Source organism: Nicotiana tabacum, chromosome 20, assembly GCF_000715075.1.
Source record: "Nicotiana tabacum cultivar K326 chromosome 20, ASM71507v2, whole genome shotgun sequence".
In the NCBI taxonomy this organism is placed as follows: Eukaryota; Viridiplantae; Streptophyta; class Magnoliopsida; order Solanales; family Solanaceae; genus Nicotiana; species Nicotiana tabacum.
The window spans coordinates 630,567-642,470 of NC_134099.1; the positions used below are offsets into that span (position 1 = coordinate 630,567).

General features: G+C 37.0%; 1 long non-coding RNA gene across 1 annotated transcript; it reads right to left on the reverse strand.

The window, feature by feature from the left end:
* Nucleotides 1-270: 270 nt before the first annotated feature.
* LOC107759583 (uncharacterized) lies at nt 271-798 on the reverse strand. Its single transcript, XR_001642214.2, has 2 exons — nt 709-798; nt 271-558 (listed from the first exon to the last, which is right to left on the reverse strand). It is a non-coding gene; the product is annotated as an uncharacterized LOC107759583 (long non-coding RNA).
* Nucleotides 799-11,904: the final 11,106 nt, after the last annotated feature.

The following is an 11,904-nucleotide window of genomic DNA, read 5'->3' on the forward strand; positions in this document are numbered from 1 at the left end:
CAGTAAATATCCATGAAATTTTGAAATATTTGCTTTGACTTGTGAAAATGCTAAGATCATCATGTACTACATACAAGCTTAATTATGCATTCAAATATATAGAAGTAAATGAAAATACTGAATGGAAACGTATGAATTATACAAGTCTTGAAATCCATGGAGTGGAATCCATTTTTTTTTATTTCTGAATAGATAGTAATTGACATGAGTTTTTCATTATTCAAAGTATGAAAGACAAGGAAACAAGAAAATACAATGGAAATACTGAAATAACTGGGAATTACTTATGCATAATAGAGAATTGTAGCGGATTTTATTGCCGAAGAACACAAAGACATCCACTATTTTACGCTACAATTATACAATTATTCACAAAAGGTAAATCATCTCTCAATTGACAAGTACAACAAACCCAACAATCGCTGCAATCACTATTGGAAGTACAACTTCTCCAACAAGTATTAAGTTGTGGAAGAAGTCTCCTCTTGAGTCCTGAGAGATCATGATCAACTTCGAGTGCGGCTATGACTTGTGTCTTTGAGATCCATGACATATTAACTGAAATATTTCACATTAATAATTACGGAATCAAATTACGACTGGTATAACATCAAAAAATACATATTTAAATACCATAAATAGAAAAAATTTATATATATATATATATATATATATAGAAAGAGAGAGATAAACAAAATAGATACTCACTAGTGATTGCCACGAGAAGAATAGTGATAATCGAACATAATTTGAGGAATACCATATTAGGAATATACGTTACACTTTATGAAAATTTTTGTATGAGCATCTTATTGCTTTTCGATGATCGTAATTTATAGGCCTCTCCATAAGTAAACTAGCTCTCTAGCATGTGCTATAGTTGCCCCCCCCCCCCCCCTTCTTTTTATATTATCTTTATAAAAAGATAATATATTATTTAATAAAGTTCCTTCACTCCCACACCTGCAGAAAAAAAGATTAATCATGAAATCAAATATATAAAATGAAACATTTAACCAATAAATTAATATAATGATCAAGTTGTGCTTCCTATGTATGTGCCCAAAAAATGATTAAACGTAATTTTAGATTCGTGATTTTTGTATGATGCATGAGAGCATTGATACACAAACATTTAAAAAATAGGCATTTTTTATGATTTTATATGGTTAAGAGATTGATCACTAATACACAGGAAAAAAAAATCAATGAAATGTTCAAATATTTTCTTTGATTTGTGAAAATGCTAAGATCATTTACTATATCAAGCTTGAGAACATCATTTCGGTTTCTGATTACCTAGTCTCCCTCAGACGCGAAGCTAGGATTTGAAGTTTATGGGTTCGAAAATTTAATTTTTTTAAATTATAGAGTTCTAAATTAATAATTTATAGTAGATATTAAATGAATATTTTTAAAATCTCTCTTATCAGAGTAGTATATTCTTATTAGTAGTTAATTACGTTATGAAATTATCTTGCTGCTATATTATATTATACACAAGCATGAACACAAAAACCTGAGAGGGCATTACAGGCAGAGTCATTTGTTCCTCATATTAAAGATATTCGACTTTATATGGAGGAATATATCGATGTTTTTGCCGAATTTAACCAAATAAAGATTTAATTTTCATCAGAATTGATCTTGATTTGTAATTTGTGCAACAAGATTGCATCATATGGTTAAAAAATACATCACCAGTACACAACCTACAACAATAATTATGACTCAGTTCCAAATAAGTCGAAATCGACAATATAAATTCTCACTGATCATATTTATCCGGTCACTAGTACACAGAAGGATCAATGAAAAATTGAACATGTTTCTGTGTAATTCTGAGTATGTTAAGATTTACTATTTCAAGCTTGAGAATAGCCTCTTGTTGGTTCTTATAACTGGCTAATCTTCCTTATCCTATGTATTTGTATTACATAAAAACAAAAGGTTGGCACTAAACTTCTTTCTTTATTCACGGCGTGTTCGGGTTAGTTTATGCACATCCCAGCTATTTTTCTGAGTACTTATTATCTCCTACCAGCACAACATATCGAGTAAATCTACCCATAAATGCTTAGACGGATGAAAAAAATTCACTTGTCCCTCATGTTGGCTCTGTTGTGGTTTGAAATGTGGTTTTCTATGTCTTTTACCTGCTTTATTGATGTCACACTCATACGGTTCGTTTGGTACGAGGGATAAGATATAATTAATCTTGAAATTAAATTTGAGATGAATTTATCCCATGTTTGGTCAGGGAAAATCGCGGTATAACTAATTTTGGGATTAGTGATCCTGGGATTGTAGTGTTTTTTTTATCCCTATGGAAGGGTGAGATAATTAATACCCGGATAACTAATTTCGGAATAATTAATTCTGGAATAACTTATTTCCAACTAAACGACTCCTTAGTTGCAAAAGACTTGCACTAAACTAGAAGCTCCTTAGAGTAGGCAATGCTGCACTAAGGGGTCGTTTGGTAGGGTGTAGAAGAATAGTGCGGAATAAGATGTATTAATAATGCATGAATTAGTAATGCATAGGTTAGTAATGCAAGCATTAGTTATGCAAATATTATTTCTTATCTAGTGTTTGGTATGGTGTATTAAAATTATAATGCATTGCATAAGTTTTAAGAAAAATAGTCGCTTAAAAAAATGCTCTCCATATTCTCTAGCTTTAAGGGACTTTAAGGACGATTTTGTCTTTAATCATGCTAATGCATGCATTAAAGCCTTGGTATTACTAACGCCATAATTTTCTATGCATTACTTATGCATAGGATAATGTCAAGTATGGTTTTCCTTTGTTTTTGGTGGATTTCATAGGTGAATTTTCGATTTTCTCTGTTTTATAACCATGTCTATATTTCAGTTTTCAATGTAAAATTTAGGGGTTTTGTGTTTGCTATGTCTTGACGTGAATAGTGAAAGTTAATTTACCGTAGTTGGCACCTGTAAATTTAGTCTTGATCTTTTAATAGTGCAATTCATAATTTGGGGGAATTTAGTGATAGATAGGGAAATTACGGATGTCAAATTTTTTCCTATATCCCCACTTCAAGAATAGTCATTTGGGTTTGTTTTGCAGTTCTTCTCGGCTTCTCTTGATTAATATATTTCAGATTTCTTCTCTTTTTGATGTCCAGATTTGTTTCATGAATTCTATCTATTTTTTATTTTACAGTCATGTGTCTTTGGCTCTTCGGTTACAAACTACTCAAATAGAATACAGAAGGGCTCTGTAAACAAAAATTATGCGGTCACAAGTGTTTCAATTTTATAGCAGTCAATGGTATTAAGAAGAACTCAATGTGAATAGATGAAGGCTCTGTGAACAAAATTACCAAAGGTCAGAAATAAACTTATGTTCTTTCAATTATTTTGGTTACCTTTTCATTTAGGCGAAATGGCCTTGTGGCCATTTAAACTTGCTCTCGTATGTAAAGCCGATACACAAACTTACACCGTTCCTATTTGAACACTCAAGCTCACGTATTTGGTAACTAATAAACCTATTTGACTGTTGACCATGCACATGTGGCAGTGACAGAGGTGATGTGGACAAAGAGTGTACAAGTCACGTAAATTAAACGCGTGAATACAATTATTTTGATTTTAAAAAATCTAAAATATAAAAAAATAATTGCAAATGAAAAAGAAAGAAAATAAGCCCTCACCCCACCTTTTCCCACCCCAAATCAGTAATACCATTATTCCCCTAACCTCTTACTGTTTCTTTTCCCCTTTCCCATTGTCGTCTGCCCCACACCTTCCCCTTCTTTTCTTTCTCCCCCACTCCAATCTTTCCCCGCCTCTTCCTTTTTTGTTTCAAACCCTGTAGTGAAAAACAAAAAAAAAAGCAATGAATTTTGAGGAAAACAAATCTGTCAATCCTTTCTTCCATATTAACTCCATCTCTCTTTTTTGTATCCATCTCAGACTAGAAGATAGATAGAGAAAAGAGAAAGACCATTGGAAAATTGTCGAGTTTTAGCCGAAAAATCTCACTTACGGTGTCCGACTTCTTCTCTCTTTTTGATTTCACCATTAATGTCCTCTGTGGACATAGCCTCGCCGACTCTCTTGATGCCTTGATGGAATTTTAACAGGTGCCCCATCGGCTCTATGACTTGGGGTATGAATTCTATGGATTTTATTAAAAGTAAAAGATGGAATGGATTTTATGGAAGTTCATGAGTGATTGAGGCATGTGGTCAGGTTATGGCTGAGATTTTTTTCTCGGACTGCAGCGCTAAAAGTTGTAGAAGAAACGGTGAAAGAAGTAAAATAAGAAAGAAATTTTGATAAATTAGTTTAAGGAAAAAGAACCCACAAATGACACATGTAAAATAATAAATGGTCTTAGAATTTGACGTGTTCTTCCTGTCAGGCAATTGAGCTACATGCTCTGACGAACGGGTTTATTTATACTCAATTGGTTGAGTTGAGGTGCTAAAATGGGAAAATCAAAAGTTTATATATCGACTTTATAATCCAATACAAGTTTAAGTGGCCACGAAACTATTTCGCATTTCATTTATTTATACATTGGAGTTGGCAAAAGACGAGTTACCTTAGATTTTTATCTAAAAACCTGCAACAGAGCAGTTTGTTCTAAATTTGAAGATTTAACTAAAAAGAAGAAACAATAGGGCTTTCTGGCAACAAGGCTGATGGAAATCAAGGTGAGTTAGATGAAAAGTAGATCACTGGACGCCATTGGTGAATTCCTTAAATTCTCTGTTTGCTGGAAGCTAGATAGAACATGTAACAAGTTTTAATTTAAAGAAGCAACTTTTTGAGTAATCTGTATATTTATATGACGAGCGTGTAAGCAGATATGTATAGGATTATAGCTGGAAGAATGGCACACAAAAGTATGTCTGAATTGGTTAACAATAGAATTAAAGAAAGACATTAGTATTTGTTTCTTTCTATTGTCCCTCACTTGTGATTTTTGGTAGTGAAACATTACATTTAATAGACTATTCAGATGACTATTGTTTTTTGAATTGGAACTATTCAGACAACTATTTTTTATTTACTCCTTTTAAAGTTAAAATAGGTATAGAAAATACAGAATAATTTAATGTAATTCTTACCAAATTTAGCCAATTTACTTTCGGGTCTTATAACTAGATAATGTATTTGTTGGCTCCATGCAACCAATATATGGCTATGTTAGACACCCAAAGAAATTAAAATTGACAACATAGGTTAGTATAATTAATAATTCTAGCACTTCAAGATTCTCTATAGTGTAGTGTTGAAGTTTGGCAAAATGCCAAAGTCCCACATTGGTTGGGAGTTAAGTTTGGAGGGGATTTTTTCCCTATAAAAGAAGGCCTAATGTTTAGGATTGAGACACACCTCTCATTTGCCTTCTCATCTGTTTAAGGCATTTGTATCTTCTCTCTTTAGTATTATTTCACTTGTATTTTGGAGTGGAATAAAATATTTGGTTGTGTCCGAGGAGTAGGCAGAATTAGCCGAACCTCGTAAATTCTGGTGTTTCCTTTATTGTTGTTTTATTGTCTTATTTATTATTTGGTGGCTGTCATAATTTTTGGTATAGTAGTTGTGACTTATTCACACTATATACATTTGGCTTCCGCAACAATTGGTATCAGAGCCAAGGTACTGTCTAAGTATGCTCTGTGGTTGCAGCATAGTCTGATCTTCCACATCAGAAAAGATTTATCTTGGTAACTGAGTCAAGGTTCTGTCTGAGTATGCTCTGTGGTTGCAGCTTAGTCTGATCTTCCACACCAGAAAGGAAATAATCTTGATTTGTGTCGTCAGCTATTAAATAATATTTGTGTCAAAGATGGGAGACAATAAACAAGAAGAATCTACATCAAGTGTCAACAATACGTCATCATTGGCATCTTCGCTTATGACAAGAATTGTGTCAAATGCGAAATTTGCGGTAGAAATTTTTGACGGGTCCGGACATTTTGGGATGTGGCAAGGCGAGGTTCTAGATGTCCTTTTTCAACAAGGGCTAGATCTGGCCATTGAAGAAAAGAAACCAGATGTTATTGGAGAAGAAGATTGGAGAATTATCAACCGTGTTGCTTGCGGTACCATTCGATCCTACCTTGCTAGAGAGCAGAAATATCCATACACAAAGGAAACTTCTGCAAATAAATTATGGAAAGCACTGGAGGATAAATTTTTGAAGAAAAACAGTCAAAATAAATTGTACATGAAGAAGAGACTGTTTCACTTCACCTATGTTCCTGGTACCACGATGAATGAACATATCACCAGTTTCAATAAGTTGGTCACAGATTTGCAAAATATGGATACAACTTATGATGATGGTGACTTGGCCTTAATGTTGTTGGCGTCACTTCCTGATGAGTACGAGCACCTTGAAACTACTCTACTCCATGGAAATGACGAAATTTCTCTCAGAGAAGTTTGTTCAGCTTTGTACAGCTATGAACAAAGAAAGCGAGAAAAACAGAAGGGCGGAGAAGGAGAAGCACTGTTTGTGAGGGGTCGTCCTCAAAATCAAACGAGGACAAAGAAGGGAAGATCCAAGTCAAGATCCAGACCCAACAAAGATGAATGTGCCTTTTGTCGAGAAAAAGGGCACTGGAAGAAAGACTGTCCGAAGTTGAAGAATAAGGCCAAACATAACAATGGAAAGGCCATTATGGATTCAAATGTAGCTGATTGTGATGATTCAGACTTCTCATTAGTTACAACAGAGTCATCAACATCATCAGACATATGGTTGATGGACTCGGCTTGTAGCTATCATATGTGTCCCAACAGGGACTGGTTCATGGAATTTCAAGGAGGAGAATATGGAGTCATCCACACAGCGGATAACAGCCCTCTTACCTCATATGGCATTGGTTCAATACGATTAAGGAACCATGATGGAATGATCAGAACATTGATAGATGTTCGATATGTACCGGATTTGAAGAAGAATCTCATCTCTGTGGGAGCCCTAGAATCAAAAGGGTTCAAAATCATTGCAGAAAATGGAGTGATGAGAGTATGCTCCGGTGCACTAGTGGTAATGAAGGCTAATCGGAAGAATAATAATATGTACCGCTATCGTGGCAGTACAGTTATTGGGACAGCGACAGTAACATCCAGTGACGACAAAGAGGCAGAAGCAACCAAGCTATGGCACATGCGCTTGGGACATGCTGGAGGAAAATCCTTGAAAACTCTATCAGATCAAGGATTGTTAAAAGGAGTAAAGGCTTGCAACTTGGAGTTTTGTGAGCATTGTGTCAAAGGGAAACAGACAAGGGTTAAATTTGGTACAGCGATCCATAATACTAAAGGCATTTTGGATTATGTACACTCTGATGTTTGGGGTCCTTCCAAAACACCTTCATTGGGTGGGAAGCACTATTTTGTAACCTTTGTTGATGATTTTTCTCGAAGAGTGTGGGTGTATACAATGAAAAACAAAGATGAAGTGCTGGGAATTTTTCTCAAATGGAAGACGATGGTGGAGAATCAAACAGGCAGGAGGATCAAGTGTATTCGCACAGACAATGGAGGTGAATACAAAAATGATCATTTCAATAAGGTCTGTGAAAATGATGGCATCGTCCGACACTTCACTGTTAGACATACACCACAACAGAATGGAGTGGCAGAACGTATGAACCGGACCTTGCTGGAGAAGGTACGGTGTATGTTGTCCAATGCTGGCTTGGGCAAAGAATTTTGGGCTGAGGCAATTACATATGCATGCCACCTCATTAATCGTCTACCATCTGCTGCTATTGATGGCAAAACACCATTTGAAAAATGGTACGGAAAACCTGCTGTAGATTATAACTCTTTGCACGTGTTTGGCTCAACTGCATATTATCATGTGACGGAGTCAAAATTGGATCCAAGGGCAAAGAAGGCTATTTTTATGGGAATTACTTCTGGAGTCAAAGGATATCGCTTATGGTGCCCTAATACAAAGAAAGTAATATTCAGCAGAGATGTTACCTTTGATGAATTTGCTATGGTAAATAAGGTAACAGAAGATACCAAACAAAATGAAGGTGCTTCTAAGCAGGTGGAGTTTGAGGGAAAATTTATTTTTCCTACACAAGAAGCAGAGGAGGAAACAAATGAAGATTACCCTCTGGAAGGAGAGCCAGTAGAGGAGATTCCAACTCAGGAATCTCAACAACAACTTGAATCAATAGCAACCAGCAGGCCAAAAAGAACAATAACGAAACCTGTTCGTCTCATAGAGACGGTTGCTTGTGCAACCTCAATTGTAGCTGATGATGTTCCTACTACTTATAAAGACGCTGTTCAAAGTTCAGAAGAAGATAAGTGGAGGATTGCCATGAATGATGAGATACAGTCCCTTCATCAGAATCATACATGGAGATTGGCCAATCTCCCGAAGGGAAAGAAAGCAATTGGGTGCAAATGGGTATTTGCAAAAAAGGAAGGATTTCCTAACCAAGTAGATGTTCGCTACAAAGCAAGATTGGTGGCCAAAGGATATGCTCAAAAGGAGGGAATTGATTACAATGAAGTGTTTTCTCCAGTTGTAAAACATTCCCCCATTAGAATTATGTTGGCTTTGGTAGCACAATTGGATTTGGAACTAGTTCAGATGGATGTAAAAACTGCGTTTTTACATGGAAACTTGGAGGAGGAAATCTACATGACTCAGCCAGAAGGATTCAAAGTTGCTGGAAAAGAAAATATGGTGTGCAAACTTGAAAAATCGTTGTACGGATTGAAACAATCTTCTAGACAATGGTACAAGCGATTTGACGAGTTTATGTTGCGGCAAGGGTACAAGAGAAGCAAATACGATCATTGTGTGTATTTGCACAAGCTTAAAGATGGTTCCTTTGTATATCTTCTCCTATATGTTGATGATATGTTGATAGCTTCCAAGAATTCGGAAGAAATTGATAAGTTGAAGATTCAACTGAAGAAGGAGTTCGAGATGAAGGATTTGGGTGAGGCAAAGAAAATTCTTGGCATGGAGATAATTAGAGATAGACGTTCAAAGAAACTCTGTTTATCTCAAAAGGAATATTTGAAGAGAGTACTTCAACGTTTTGGCATAGATGACAAGACTAAGCCAGTTAGTACTCCACTTGCTTCCCATTTTAAGCTAAGTACTACTATGTCGCCAATGGATGAAGCTGAACGAGAGTATATGTCAAAGGTACCATACGCAAATGTTGTTGGTAGCTTGATGTATGCAATGGTTTGCACAAGGCCTGACATTTCACAAGCTGTTGGAGTTATTAGCAGATATATGCACAATCCAGGGAAGGAGCATTGGCAAGCTGTGAAGTGGATTCTACGGTATATTCATAATACTGTAGATGTCGGGTTAGTTTTTGAGCAGGAAGACAATCAGTCTGTAGTTGGATATTGTGACTCAGATTTTGCGGGTGATATGGACAAACGAAGATCAACTACTGGTTATGTGTTTACTTTTGCAAAGGCACCAGTTGTTGTTGTAATTCCAATTGCCACCTTGTTGATTGCCCCAATTTCCTTGGGCTCTCCATTGTTGATTACCTCTATTCCCTTGGTAGTTGTTGACATATTGGACTTCCTCACTTTGGTTATCAAAACCTTCGTTCGAATATCCACCACCATCATTGTTGTTGTCATATTGTTCACAATTACTTTGAGGTTGTTGTCCTCTTTGCCTCATTTTCAACATAGAAACCCCTTCCATTGCGTTGACTTGGCGCGGGTTTTGGACTTGTTGCAATTGCGCCTTTGCCAATTGATTCATAGTTGTTGTAAGCTCGGCTATAGCTTGACCATGATCGTGCAATTCCTTGTGCAAATGGATGACTGTGGGGTCACCTTGGGGCACATTTGCTTGGCTTTGCCATGCCAAAGAGGTGTCGGCCATTTCATCCAGTACATCACATGCCTCTTGGTAAGAAAGTTTCATAAAATTCCCTCCAGCCAATTGGTTCACAATGCATTGATTTGTGGTGTTGATGCCCCGATAAAAGGTTTATTGCATCATAGCCTCGGTCATGTCGTTATTAGGGCACTATTTCACCATTGTTCTATATCTTTCCCATATCTCATGCAAAGGTTCCGTCGGCTCTTGCTTGAAAGCTAGAATTTCATTCCAAAGAGCTTCCATATGACTTGGAGAGAAGAACTTGGCAATAAATTTGTCCGCCAATTCATCCCATGTTGTAATAGAATGATTGGGGAGCCTTTCTAACCAATCCAATGCTTTACCCCGAAGGGAAAACAGGAAAAGCCTCAATCTCAACGCATCCTCGGACACATTTGTCTGCTTGCTACCCCAACATGTATCCACGAACCCCTTCAAGTGCTTGTAGGCATTTTGATCGGAGGCACCCGTGAAATAACCTCTTTGCTCGAGCAAGGTCAGCGTAACATTTGTGATTTGAAAGTTCCCCGCCCGGATTCGGGGAGGAACAATAGCACTGGTGTATCCTTGATTTGGTAGAACTCTGGGAGCCACTCTTGGCGGTTGCGGAGGAGGGTCTGGAATGCTGATGTTCTCATTTGCATTTATATTGACATGTCGGCCTCTCCATGGAAGTTGAGGTAAGACCTTATCTTGTTCTAGATCTTCTACCTCCTCCCCCGCTATCACATTGCCGAGAGGGTCATTTGCATTAAGAGCCATTGTACCTGATTGATCGGCACACACTAAGTTAGTAAATAAGAAGGAAAGAGAAGCAAAACACAATACTAGCTGCACAAATAGTCAAAACCGTAAAGCTCCCCGGCAACGGCACCAAAAAGTGATCGCAGCGGACTCGATCTGAGGAAGAGTGGGCGCTAATACTTTTATCCAATAACGGTATCACGGTCGATTTTCTACAGGGAACTTCAATTTGGAGTTGCGTGTTTGTATAGTCTAGGACTATGTTTTAGCTCCTAATTGATCTTCTAACATTTTTCATTTTCTTTTGATTAATAGCTACAATTTATCAACTACAATTGTAAAGCTAAGTTATACTAAAATTATGATTCTAAGTTGTATGCAATATAGAGAAAGGCACTAGGGCCGTGGCATGTACCTAGGTGGTCAACTAACGGGTAGAGATTCCTAATGCAAGAATGATGACTATGGGACTTATGCTATAACCATTGCACTTTTGCACTCACTCTCACACCTCTCGGTAGAGAGAGTGATTTTGTCCAATTGACTCCCTCGAGACCAATTGGGTAGGCCAATTTGCCCAAGCAACTTATGGTTCAAGTTGGGTAATTACTCTCTCGAGGTTTAACCCGTTAATTGGGACTACCATTCTCATGGGTCCATCCCAATTCCTTGTTAGAATTAATCTTGGGGTCATAGACTCTCTTTCTCAAGAAGAGTCAAGACTCACTAAGCTAGACTTAGTGTTTGCAACCACCAAATCTTAATGAAAACATAAGATTAATTCAAATAACAAATACCCAACATCATTCATGCACTAAACAATCACACCCATTAATTACCCACACTAGGGTTGAGCCACAACCCTAGCTAATGGGTTCAGCTAGCCATAATAGGAATAGAAATTGAAGAAATAATAGATGAAATTGACATAACAATTAACTACAATGTTAATCTACTCAAATCCACGTTAATACTAGAAGAGATTGCCCAAAATAGGCTAAAATCATGAAATCCCAAGTTCAGCTGCTCTATGCTCTCAAAACAGATCTAAACAACTGCTGCTAAAAAGTAAAATGTTCTATTTATACTACACAGGAAAAACCGGACAAAAATACCCCTGAGGGTCTGGCGCGGACCGCGCACAAATGACGCGCGGTCGCGTGGGCTTTTGCCTTGAACGATTTAGTCTCTGATACTCTTAGGCGCGGACCGCATGAAAAGGGGCGCGGACTGCGTAGCTTGACTTGAAGATATCATGGCCTCTGAACTTTCCTG